The sequence below is a fragment of the Gymnodraco acuticeps genome, unplaced genomic scaffold (genome assembly GCF_902827175.1).
Source record: "Gymnodraco acuticeps unplaced genomic scaffold, fGymAcu1.1, whole genome shotgun sequence".
Taxonomy (NCBI): Eukaryota; Metazoa; Chordata; class Actinopteri; order Perciformes; family Bathydraconidae; genus Gymnodraco; species Gymnodraco acuticeps.
In genome coordinates this window covers 499,342-510,534 of record NW_022990700.1, presented here as the reverse complement: position 1 = coordinate 510,534, position 11,193 = coordinate 499,342, and positions in this window count along the sequence as shown.

The window sequence follows — 11,193 nt, the reverse complement described above, 5'->3', positions numbered from 1 at the left end:
AAATGTTTTTCTGAAGAGAAAAAACTAATTCCTGAAGGACATGCCTTCGGCTACTTAACCCTGCTGCAATTCATATACTATGTTAGATGATTACATCAGTTTCTTTTTTAATAGAAAAGTATCACACACTAGGACTGTTATGGAAATAATTATCATAGACGCCAATTTGTAACATACAGGACAAACCTTGATGTCTGTTTACCTTCTTTAAGGACACAGGCTGCTTAGCCAATAATGTTATTGTTCCCATTCTGTGACCGGTCAATACTGGGTCACAGATGGTCTGTGTTGTGGGTACACTGGGACACTTCCTTCTCTGTATTTGTGGACTCCAAGGTGAAATCTTCGAGGTCATAAGTGTCCGACGCAAGTAGCTCAGTGTTCCCACACTGTTTAGGCTATCTTCTCAAATATGTTGTTTACTCTCTGCGAAACCAGTTAGATGGGCTGGCAAGAGAGAGGCTCTCCAGAATTGACGTGGCAACTCTACCGTAGAGTCAGAACCTCTGACTCTTGGATTTGTGATGTGAATACTCTGGTACCAACTCCAAATAAATCACAGTGGTTTGACATCAAAGCTCCGACTCTTCCCGTGTCTCCTTCCTGAGTCGGTGACTCCACTGCATGCTACACAGAAGTTTCCTTTACAAGGACCCTTTTTTATTTTAATCTGATCTACTCTCAGTAATCTTGTCAATTTACACCATTCTTACCTTGAATGTTCCTTAAATATGACAAAACCTTTGGTTCATTTATTCATCTCTGAGTTTTAGAAGTGCTCTGAATATGCTGGATAATATATTATACATCCAGGTTTCAGGTGTATTTAAAGAGCTAAAAGAAGATGGTTGCTTACATGGAGATTCACTGATATATTTAACTTATAAAAGCTACTCCACTGAGGCACATTTGTTGTTTCAAGTTTTCTTTTTAAGACTGTTTTTGACAAATTAAGGCTAATAAGTAGCAGGTGTGTGTCAGCTGTTTGCTCAGGTGCATTGACAAGGCTGATAATGTCACAAGTCTGCTCCTGATCGGCTTGAACTTAAACATGCTTAAATAATAAAACACAAATAAGAACTCATGGGACTTATTTCTTAATGACATGCAACATTTATTTTTGATGTAATAAAAAAATAACTATCTAAAAAAGGGTTGGTCTTCACAGAACCTATCTATTTGGTTTGATCAAGCAAATGCAAAGAAAACATTGATAACAGTGTTGGCGTTTATGTAAGCTTATTTTGCTCGACAAGTTGCTGACCTAAGAAAAAGCATTGTTTATCATGTACATGAAAACATATTGTTCCAGGCACGGCAGAGTGAAGCAAATAATAAACCACACACTTCTAATGCTGTGTAATGTAATCACTACTCTGTGCTTGCAGTTCCAAATATCATTATAAATGGGTAATAAAAGCTACTACGTAGATCAGAACTGATAATGTTATGTCAGATGCTGCAACATCCAGCGTGTGAGGCGGCAAGTATTACATTATAGTTATTGGCTCATCTCCATATGCCAATAACAGACTGGGCCTGAAATTAGAGGCAGGGTCTGTCCCAGTGAGGAGCGGGCTGTCTGCCAGACACACCTGACAATACTGCCAAATGACCTCTGACCCTTTCTACTGCTTTCTGCAGAGCAAACACATATGCAAGCATCAAAATTGGAGGGAAAATTAGGAAGATTTAAAGACACACAGATCCTTAAACCAAATCTGAAAGAGCTGCACCCATGGGTGGTCTTAATAGTTTACCACTTGTTACCAGCATGGGTGTGTCTACAGTGTACACATATATGCATTTGCAGGGGTGGATCTAGAAAAATATTCATGGGGTGGCAAGAGGGTGGCAGGAGAATTTCAGGGGTGGCATCCCCTGGAAGAAGTATATGCTGATTTAATCACAGTCATATCAATTAATGTTAACTTGGAAAGCCACAATATTGATATTTTAACTCAATAACATTAGGTGACATTATTGTGGCACATCAGTAAAGCCTTACATATATATATATATATATATTAGGGCTGTCAAACGATTACATTTTTTGATCAGATTAATCACAGTTTAAAAATTCATTAATCATGATTAATCACCATTCGAACTATGTCCAAAATATGCCATTTCTTTATGTATATTGTTGTGGGAATGGAAAGATAAATGAAAGAAGGCGGATATATCGATTTAACATACAGTATCTATGTTTATTATAACATTTTTCTGCGTGTCAAAATGAAAGACAGCCCACACACCTATCAATCATCAAACCATGGGGTCTTAAGTACTTCAGGAAAGTCGACAGGGGGGGGGGGGCGCTAGTGGAGTACTTCGTGACCACAGAGTGTGATTGATTGATTGATTGATTGAAAAGTTTATTAACAGCTTGTATATTGGGTACAGTACAGTACAGCTCAAAACATACAATTGTTAAGGGGATGCAGACCAGAGAAAGACTTTCGTCTTGTTTACATCAGGGTCCCCCATTTCCAATTCATCATGTCATTTAAGACATATAAGACATATTTGACATACAGATGGCTTATTTACAATTTACATACAGGTGTTTTTTTTACATACAGATTGCTTATTTACAATTTTCATTTTAGATTTCGTTCTAATACATCCTAACCGGACATTTAAGACATACCAAGTCTACAGATATACAGTTAGTAACAGAGTCTAAAATGCGAGTATTTACATAGATGGTGGGGGGGGGGGGAAGCTGTCCATTGAACGACAGGTTGAGATTTGTACCATTACCGGGGCCAGTTTTGCAATGCTCTCCCCCGAAGGTGCTCTTTAAGAGAGGTTTTGAAGGTAAGTATAGTTTTACTTTCCTTTACAGTTGTGGGAAGAGCGTTCCACCTTGATGTGGCATAATTGCGAAACGTGTATTCCCCCTTTTTTGTGCCAAATCTGGGTTTCACATGATTTGTGGAGCTCCCTCTGGTGTTATGATCATGGTATTCCTTGACCTTTGGGAAGAATTTTGACATGTACATGGGTACCATAGAGGTGTAGTGGATCTTGTAGACCAGGCCCATTGCAAGTAGCTGTACTCTGTCGTCTACTCTAAGCCATCCTAGGTTGTCAAAGTGGGCAGAGGTGAGGTGGGTTCTAGATGAAAGGTCAAGCAGTAGTCTGACCAGTTTATTTTGCGATGTTTGAAGTTTTATTTTTAGCGCCTTGGAGGTGCTATGGTACCATGACGTGCAAGCATAGTCATAGTACCCTTGAATGAGTGCTCCTGCCAGAGTTTTCAGGGTGTTTTTGTTTACCAGAGAGGAGATCCGGTATAGGAATCTAGTTCTTTGATTGACTTTTTTTATTACATTGGATGCCATTTTGTCACAGGAGAGGTTTGCCTCAAGAATAGATCCTAGGTATGTAATTTCCTTCTTACTTGTGACAATAATGTCACCCACTGCAACTGAGAAGTCGTCGGATTTGCTGAGATTATGTTTCGAACCGAAGAGAATGGACTCTGTTTTACCCAGGTGTAATGATAATTTATTATCGGCGAGCCAGGTGCAGATTCTGCCGAGCTCGGAGCTGAGGGTTTTTTCAACCTGCAACCTGTTCCTGTCAGAGACCAGCAGGGCTGAGTCGTCCGCGAACAGGAACAAGTTGCAGTCACATGCTGATGACATGTCATTTACATAAATTAGGAACAGTAACGGACCTAATATGCTTCCTTGTGGAACACCACAGCTCACTGGGAGGGGGGGGGACAGAGTACCGTTTACCTCCACCATCTGTTCTCTCCCCTCCAGGTAGGATTGCATCCAGCTCACCGATAGTTTATCAAAACCAATTGCTTTTAGCTTGTCAATCAGAATGGGGTAATTGACAGTGTCGAAAGCCTTTTGTAGGTCCAGCATCACCATGCCGCAGTACTTGCCCTCGTCCACCTGTTGTTTGATGTGGTCGCTCAAATAAAGAAGGCATGTGTCAGTGGAGTGGGATGTTCTAAAGCCAGATTGAAATTCATAGATTAGTTTCTTTTCCGCGAGGTACTTTTCGACCTGTTCATATACTATTTTTTCCATGACTTTCGAGATGGAGGTAAGTATAGAAACAGGGCGGTAGTTGCCTGGGTCCAATTTGCTGCCCTTTTTGTGCAGGGGGGTTACTCTTGCGAACGTTGTGATCAGCTGTTTTAGCGCAGTTCTCCAGTGAAGGGGGGGAGTCTCCCTCCGCAGCCGGTTGGCGTAGTTTTGGCACAATTCCGTTGTACAGACCGACGTTAACAGCAGCCCTGTCTGTGCACACGGAGACCGACTCTGTCGTCCGGTGATCTAACCGCCTTCTGGAAAAGCTTCACAAGTACGTCGGTACGCAAATGCGCTTTGTGACACAAGTGACGGTACGCATTTCAGATTACGCACATAACCTGCGTACCAGTTATGTGCACCCCTGTACTACAGCAAAAGTATTCTCCGTCGGGACTTCCTGCAACAACACCACGCCGTTATCTTGATTCTGATTGTGTATTGTGCATCTGGACCCGGTGACAACATTACCTATTGACGCAGCAACCACTGTAAGTTATATTCTTGTTTAATTAGACTTCTCGGTTTCATTTATTCGACTCTGTATAATTGTTACTGTAGCTAAAACGGCTAAATCGCTTTTGAGAGATTTTAAATCTCAGATCTGCTCAGGCGAAACCTGCTTTACAGCTCTCAGCACTCAAGCCTGCATTATTAACATAGGCAGGGCCAGTCTATTGATTGCGTGAAGTAGAACTGCGTGACTCAGTCATCCTTTAGCTCAAAAAGCATTTAAATACCGCATTTAGAAACTGATGAACTCAGTGTGCATCTGGACCCGGTGACAACATTACCTATTGACGCAGCAACCACTGTAAGTTATATTCTTGTTTAATTAGACTTCTCGGTTTCATTTATTCGACTCTGTATAATTGTTACTGTAGCTAAAACGGCTAAATCGCTTTTGAGAGATTTTAAATCTCAGATCTGCTCAGGCGAAACCTGCTTTACAGCTCTCAGCACTCAAGCCTGCATTATTAACATAGGCAGGGCCAGTCTATTGTCGCCCATCAGCTGTAGATAGTTAACTAATTAACTTCAGCTGTGAGAACTGAGCAATCAGGCGTCCATTTCGGGTAGCTCTTTCCTGGAGCGGCAGCTTCAGCGGCAGACAGGCTAAGACTGACAAAGACATTAGAGTCCTACAGGAGTAAGACTGACAAAGACATTAGAGTCCTACGGGAGTCACGAGGGAGGCAAAGAGGAGGCAAATCCTACTTTGATTGAGCTAAGTATCGTTGGCGTTTTAATTTTTACTTTTGTTGTTTAGCCCCTCATGCTATAATCATGTGTATTTTCTCCATTCCTGTTCATGTGTCTTCTCGCAATTATCACTGGCCCCGTGTATCTCCTAATCGATATAACCGGCCTGCTCTCGTCTATCCCACGTGCTCCACTGAGATCCATCATCTAGTTTCAGGTGGCCTGTGGAACTGCCAGTCAGCTGTTCCTAAGGCTGACTTCATCTCTGGCTACACCTCCCTGCAGTCTCTGGATTTCCTTGCTCTCACTGAGACCTGGATTACTCCATCCAACACATCCACCCCAGCAGCTCTCTCCACTGCATATTCCTTCTCCCATACACCCAGACCCACTGGCAGAGGAGGTGGCACTGGTCTCCTGCTCTCTCCCAAATGGAGCTTTTCCCTCTTCAAGCTACCTAACTTTACTCCTTCCACCTTTGAGTTCCATGCCGTCACAGTAACCCATCCTATACAGTTAACCATTGTTGTTCTCTACCGTCCACCAGGCGCCTTGGGGGACTTCTTGGAGGAATTAGATCATCTCCTCTCACACATCCCTGAAACTGGCCCTCCCGCTGTACTTCTCGGAGACTTCAACCTCCAGATGGGGAAGATAGACGAACTAACATCTCTGTTAACCGCCTTTGCTTTCTCACTCTCTCCGTCCCCACCGACTCATAAAGCTGGCAATGTCCTTGATCTCATATTCTCAAGGAACTGCGCTACTTCTAACCTCTCTGTAAACCCGCTCCACACATCCGATCACTTCTTCATTTCATTCTCTCTATCCCTTTCCAAACATAACAAACTAATCTCTTCCCATCCTACACTTGTCCGCCGTAACCTTCGCTCCCTCTCTCCCTCTACCTTTGCCTCGTCGGTGCTCTCAGCCCTCCCTTCCTCTGATTCGTTCCAACTACTGCCTCCAAACTCTGCTGCAGAAACTCTCCTCTCTACTCTCTCATCCACTCTGGACTCGCTCTGTCCTCTGACATCTCGGCAGGCTCGTCAGTCCCCTCCGGCTCCCTGGCTAAATGATGCACTGCGTGCTAATAGAACCGTCCTTAGGGCAGCAGAGCGGAAATGGTGGAAATCCAAACACCGTGACGACCTCCTAACCTATCAAGCTCTCCTCTCCTCTTTCTCTGCTTCGATCTCTCAGGCAAAAAGCACTTTCTTTCAAGATAAGATCCAATCTTCCTATTCCAATCCTAAAAAACTATTTTCCATCTTCTCCACCCTCTTGGACCCTCCAAAAGCTCCTCCCCCCTCCTCACTTCTGTCAAGCGACTTTGTTACCCACTTTGAAAAAAAGGTTAATGATATTCGCTCTTCTTTTTCTGACTCACCTTTACTCACCGCTGGGTCACCAGACCTTCCTTCCACCAACACACTAACCTCCTTTTCCCCTCTCTCTCCAAGTGAGGTTCTTACCCTCATTACCTCTGCCCGCCCTACCACCTGTCCTCTGGACCCTATCCCTTCAAACCTCCTTCAGACTATCGCTCCTGATATTCTACCGTTTCTCACCCATTTCATCAACACTTCTCTAACTTCTGGTCACTTTCCAAACAGTCTCAAGGAGGCAAGAGTAAACCCTCTCCTAAAGAAACCCACTCTCAACCCGTCTGATGTTATAAACTACAGGCCTGTCTCTCTCCTCCCGTTCCTGTCTAAATCACTTGAACGCGCTGTCTTTAAACAACTCTCCTGTTATCTCAATCAGAACAACCTTCTGGATCCGCACCAGTCTGGTTTCAAGGCAGGTCACTCCACAGAAACTGCTCTCATTGCTGTCACGGAGGAACTGCACACTGCCAAAACTGCATCCCTCTCCTCTGTCATCATCCTGTTGGACCTGTCTGCTGCATTCAACACGGTGAATCATCAGATCCTCCTTCGCACTCTCCAAAAACTTGGAGTTTCTGGCTCTGCACTTTCCCTCCTCACCTCATACCTGAAAGACCGTACCTACAGGGTGACTTGCAGAGGGTCTGAGTCCGACCCTTGTCAATTAACTACGGGGGTCCCTCAGGGCTCTGTTCTTGGTCCCCTCCTCTTCTCCTTGTACACAAACTCGCTCGGATCAGTCATTAGCCCGCATGGTTTTTCTTACCACTGCTACGCTGACGACACCCAATTAATTCTGTCCTTTCCCCGCTCAGAGACCCAGGTCGTCGCACGCATCTCTGCTTGTCTAGCTGACATCTCTCAGTGGATGTCTGCTCACCACCTCAAACTCAACCTTGACAAGACTGAGCTGCTCTTCCTCCCGGGAAAAGATTGTCCAACTCTTGACCTGACAATCAACATCGGCACCTCAGTTGTTTCCCCGACTCAGACTGCAAGGAATCTTGGTGTGACCCTAGATAACAACCTGTCCTTCACTGCAAACATCGCTGCTACAACCCGCTGCTGCAGATACACGCTTTACAACATCAGGAAGATACGTCCCCAGCTGACTCAGAAAGCGACTCAGGTTCTGGTCCAGGCTCTCGTCATCTCACGCCTAGACTACTGCAACTCCCTCCTGGCTGGTCTACCTGCATGTGCCATCCGACCTCTGCAGCTCATCCAGAATGCAGCGGCTCGTCTGGTTTTCAACCTTCCTAAATTCTCCCACACCACTCCGCTCCTCCGCTCCCTTCACTGGCTTCCGGTAACTGCTAGAATCCACTTCAAGACACTGGTACTTGCTTACCGTGCTGCGAATGGATCTGGCCCTTCCTACATCCAGGACATGGTTAAACCGTACACCCCAGCGCGTGCACTACGCTCTGCATCAGCCAAACGACTCGTTGCGCCCTCGCTGCGAGGGGGACCCAAGTTCCCATCGGCGAAAACACGTGGGTTTGCTATCCTGGCTCCAAGATGGTGGAATGAGCTCCCCATTGACATCAGGACGGCAGATAGCTTGCACATCTTCCGGCGCAAACTGAAAACTCATCTCTTTCGACTCCACTTCGAGCGTTAGAACGATTAACGAAGCACTTTTATACCAATAAAGGACTGGATTACCTAAAGCCAGTTGAGTAGCACTTGAAATGTTTGGCTCTATGAAACCTGATATACTTATATGATTCTGTTTTCTTCAAGGTTGTGTCTTCCTGTTCGAATGTACTTATTGTAAGTCGCTTTGGACAAAAGCGTCAGCTAAATGCAATGTAATGTAATGTAATGATTGGCCAGAAGTCATTATCAAAGATGTTCTATTGAGAAGACGATCACTACGTGACAAAAGTTTTCAAAACCGTTTCTGGTCTTCGGTATTTCCAGACAAGTGGCTACTGAAATCAATCTTACTAACTGTCTGTGCAATTTACTCCGCGCGAGTTGGCAGACTTTATTTTGCTCATTTTTCATGGTGGGGCTAAGCCATTTCTTGGTATGGGTGTAGCCTATACCCCAGCCATAACCTGGCGCTGCCACTGGTGGGATGTATGGGGCGGGCCATTCTGCACATGCGTTAAATGCATTAAATATTTTAACGCAATTAATTCAAAAAATTAATTACCGCCGTTAACGCCATAATTTTGACAGCATTAATATATATATATATATATATATATATATATATATATATATATATGTATGGTGGCACTGGCAGACATAATTGAATGAATTTTAACTGAACAATAACTGAATGAGTTTGAGTCTTAGTCCAGCAGGGGTCCCCAGTGGTGACTGGTCATTAGGAGCAGCAGAAAGTATTACAAATAATGATTACAACAAAATGCAAAGAAATGCAAAAAAAACTGATTCGTCTGTATATTGCTGTTTTAGTCTGTGTTCTTCTAATTAGTGTCTACAGCAGGGATCACCAACTACATTTGTCCAAGGGCCAAAATGTATCCAATAGACACTATCGCGGGCCAGCGATTTTTATATAGCCCAACATTTTGAAGTTGTTGACCGACACACACACACACACACGCACACACACACACACACACACACACACACACACACACACACACACACACACACACACACACACACACCCCGCATAAAGCTTAGCAGGCTCTTCACGCTAACGAAGGATCACTTCTAGGCAGGGTTACTTTGTAAATGTAATCAGTTACTGAATACAGAATACATGCTCTGAAAGTAATCAGAATACAGTTACAGTTACGTGTCTTAAAAAAACGTATTCAGATTACTTTTAGAATACTTTATTTTTTCCATAACAGATGGGTATGTTTTGGTGAACAGGAGACACTTGTTTTATTGTTTTAATGGCTTATCAAGAACTCAAACACAACATCTTGGTGTCATTCTGGACAGCTCCCTCTCATCTGCACCCCACATAAAAAACATCACCCAGACTGCATTCTTTGTACTGTCTTAAAACCTTTCCTTGGAATATGTTATGAATTGTAAGGTGTCCTTGGGTGCTTTGAAAGGCGCCCCTAAATAGAATGAATTATCATTATTATGTATTATCTGAAATGATGTAATAACTTGTTCCAGTCACTTGTCATGCATTCAGCAGCAGCAGGCCATTCACTTTGATTTGATCCCGTTATGAAATGTCATCATTTCGACAATAAATAAATGCTACATAAACGTTATCTTGCACATTTTATCTAACCATCTCCGTTTCTAACTTTCAATATATTTTAAAAGAGATCTCTCTCTCTCATCTGCGTGCGGGGGCGGGGCCTCACAGACACGCTGCATCTCTCTCGCTCACAGACATGCTGCAGCGCTGTGCAGTGTGCACACTAGTGGCGGCGCTAGGGGGTGGCTACTTGGGCTCAAGCCCCGGATGTTTTCTGAAAAGCCCCGGATGTTTCACTTAAAAAAAAAAAATTGTAAAAGATCTTTTTTTTTTTTTTTTTAAATGTCTCGGGAGTAATGTGCAGTACCGGAGTCCACCAGAGAGGGACATTAGCCTGCGTACTGCGTAGCCTTCCCTGCCCTGAAGAAGAAGTTATCCTTCCTAGTGCCTGAAGAGTTTTAAGCTAATAGCCTATAAAGTGATGGATATTAGAAAGTTATTTTCATCGAAGCAGGCGCCACAAGCTGCAGCAGCAGCAGCAGCAGTATCAGCAGCTGACAACAATGTAATCACTAGCAGTGTCCCGCAGCTCCTGCCTCTCTTTTGGACTCTGTCGCAGCGGGGCTACTGCTGTGGTGCGGAGTAGGGCTGAACGATTAATCGATTTTAAATTGAAATCGCGATTTGAAATGATGCAATTATCAAATCGCAAAGCCTGCGATTTTTTTGTACTTTTTTTTTACAATTTTTTTTTTTTTACAATCTTTTTTTTTTTTCTTCTTGTGTGTCAGTCATCCACACCAATCTGAAGTGCTGTGCTCCACATGTACCAGCCATTGTTAATCAATCAGAAGTGGCCCATGATAGAAGGTGATAGACAGATTGATCCAATCACCTGCAAAGTATTCTTGAAAGTGCCTGCCCTTTCCAAATGGCTTCCAATGGAGCTTTCCTATGGTTTGGTGAAACAAACCATTTGGTGAAACAAACCATCTGGGTCAGGTTAGTAATGCTCCATCACATGTTCTACATCTATTACAGGGTGAATCTTAAACTGAAGCTTGACTTTAAAGAAACCCAACGGAAGTTTCATGTAAGTTTAGTTCTTTCACTCGTATCTCGGGCTGCGGGGCTGCTAGAGACGGGAGTACGTTGATACGACCTTCCTAGCCGGAGTTATGGCCGTATTTTACAATAAACCTCCGTTGGGTCGCTTAAAAATAAATATCGCAATTCGAATCGCAATCGCAATATTTGTCAGAAAAAATCGCAATTAGATTTTTTCCCAAAATCGTGCAGCCCTAGTGCGGAGCGCACAAAACACAACTCTTCACAACGAAGGATCACTTCTTCTTCAAGGCAGGGAAGGTTTTGCAGTACGCAGTCTACT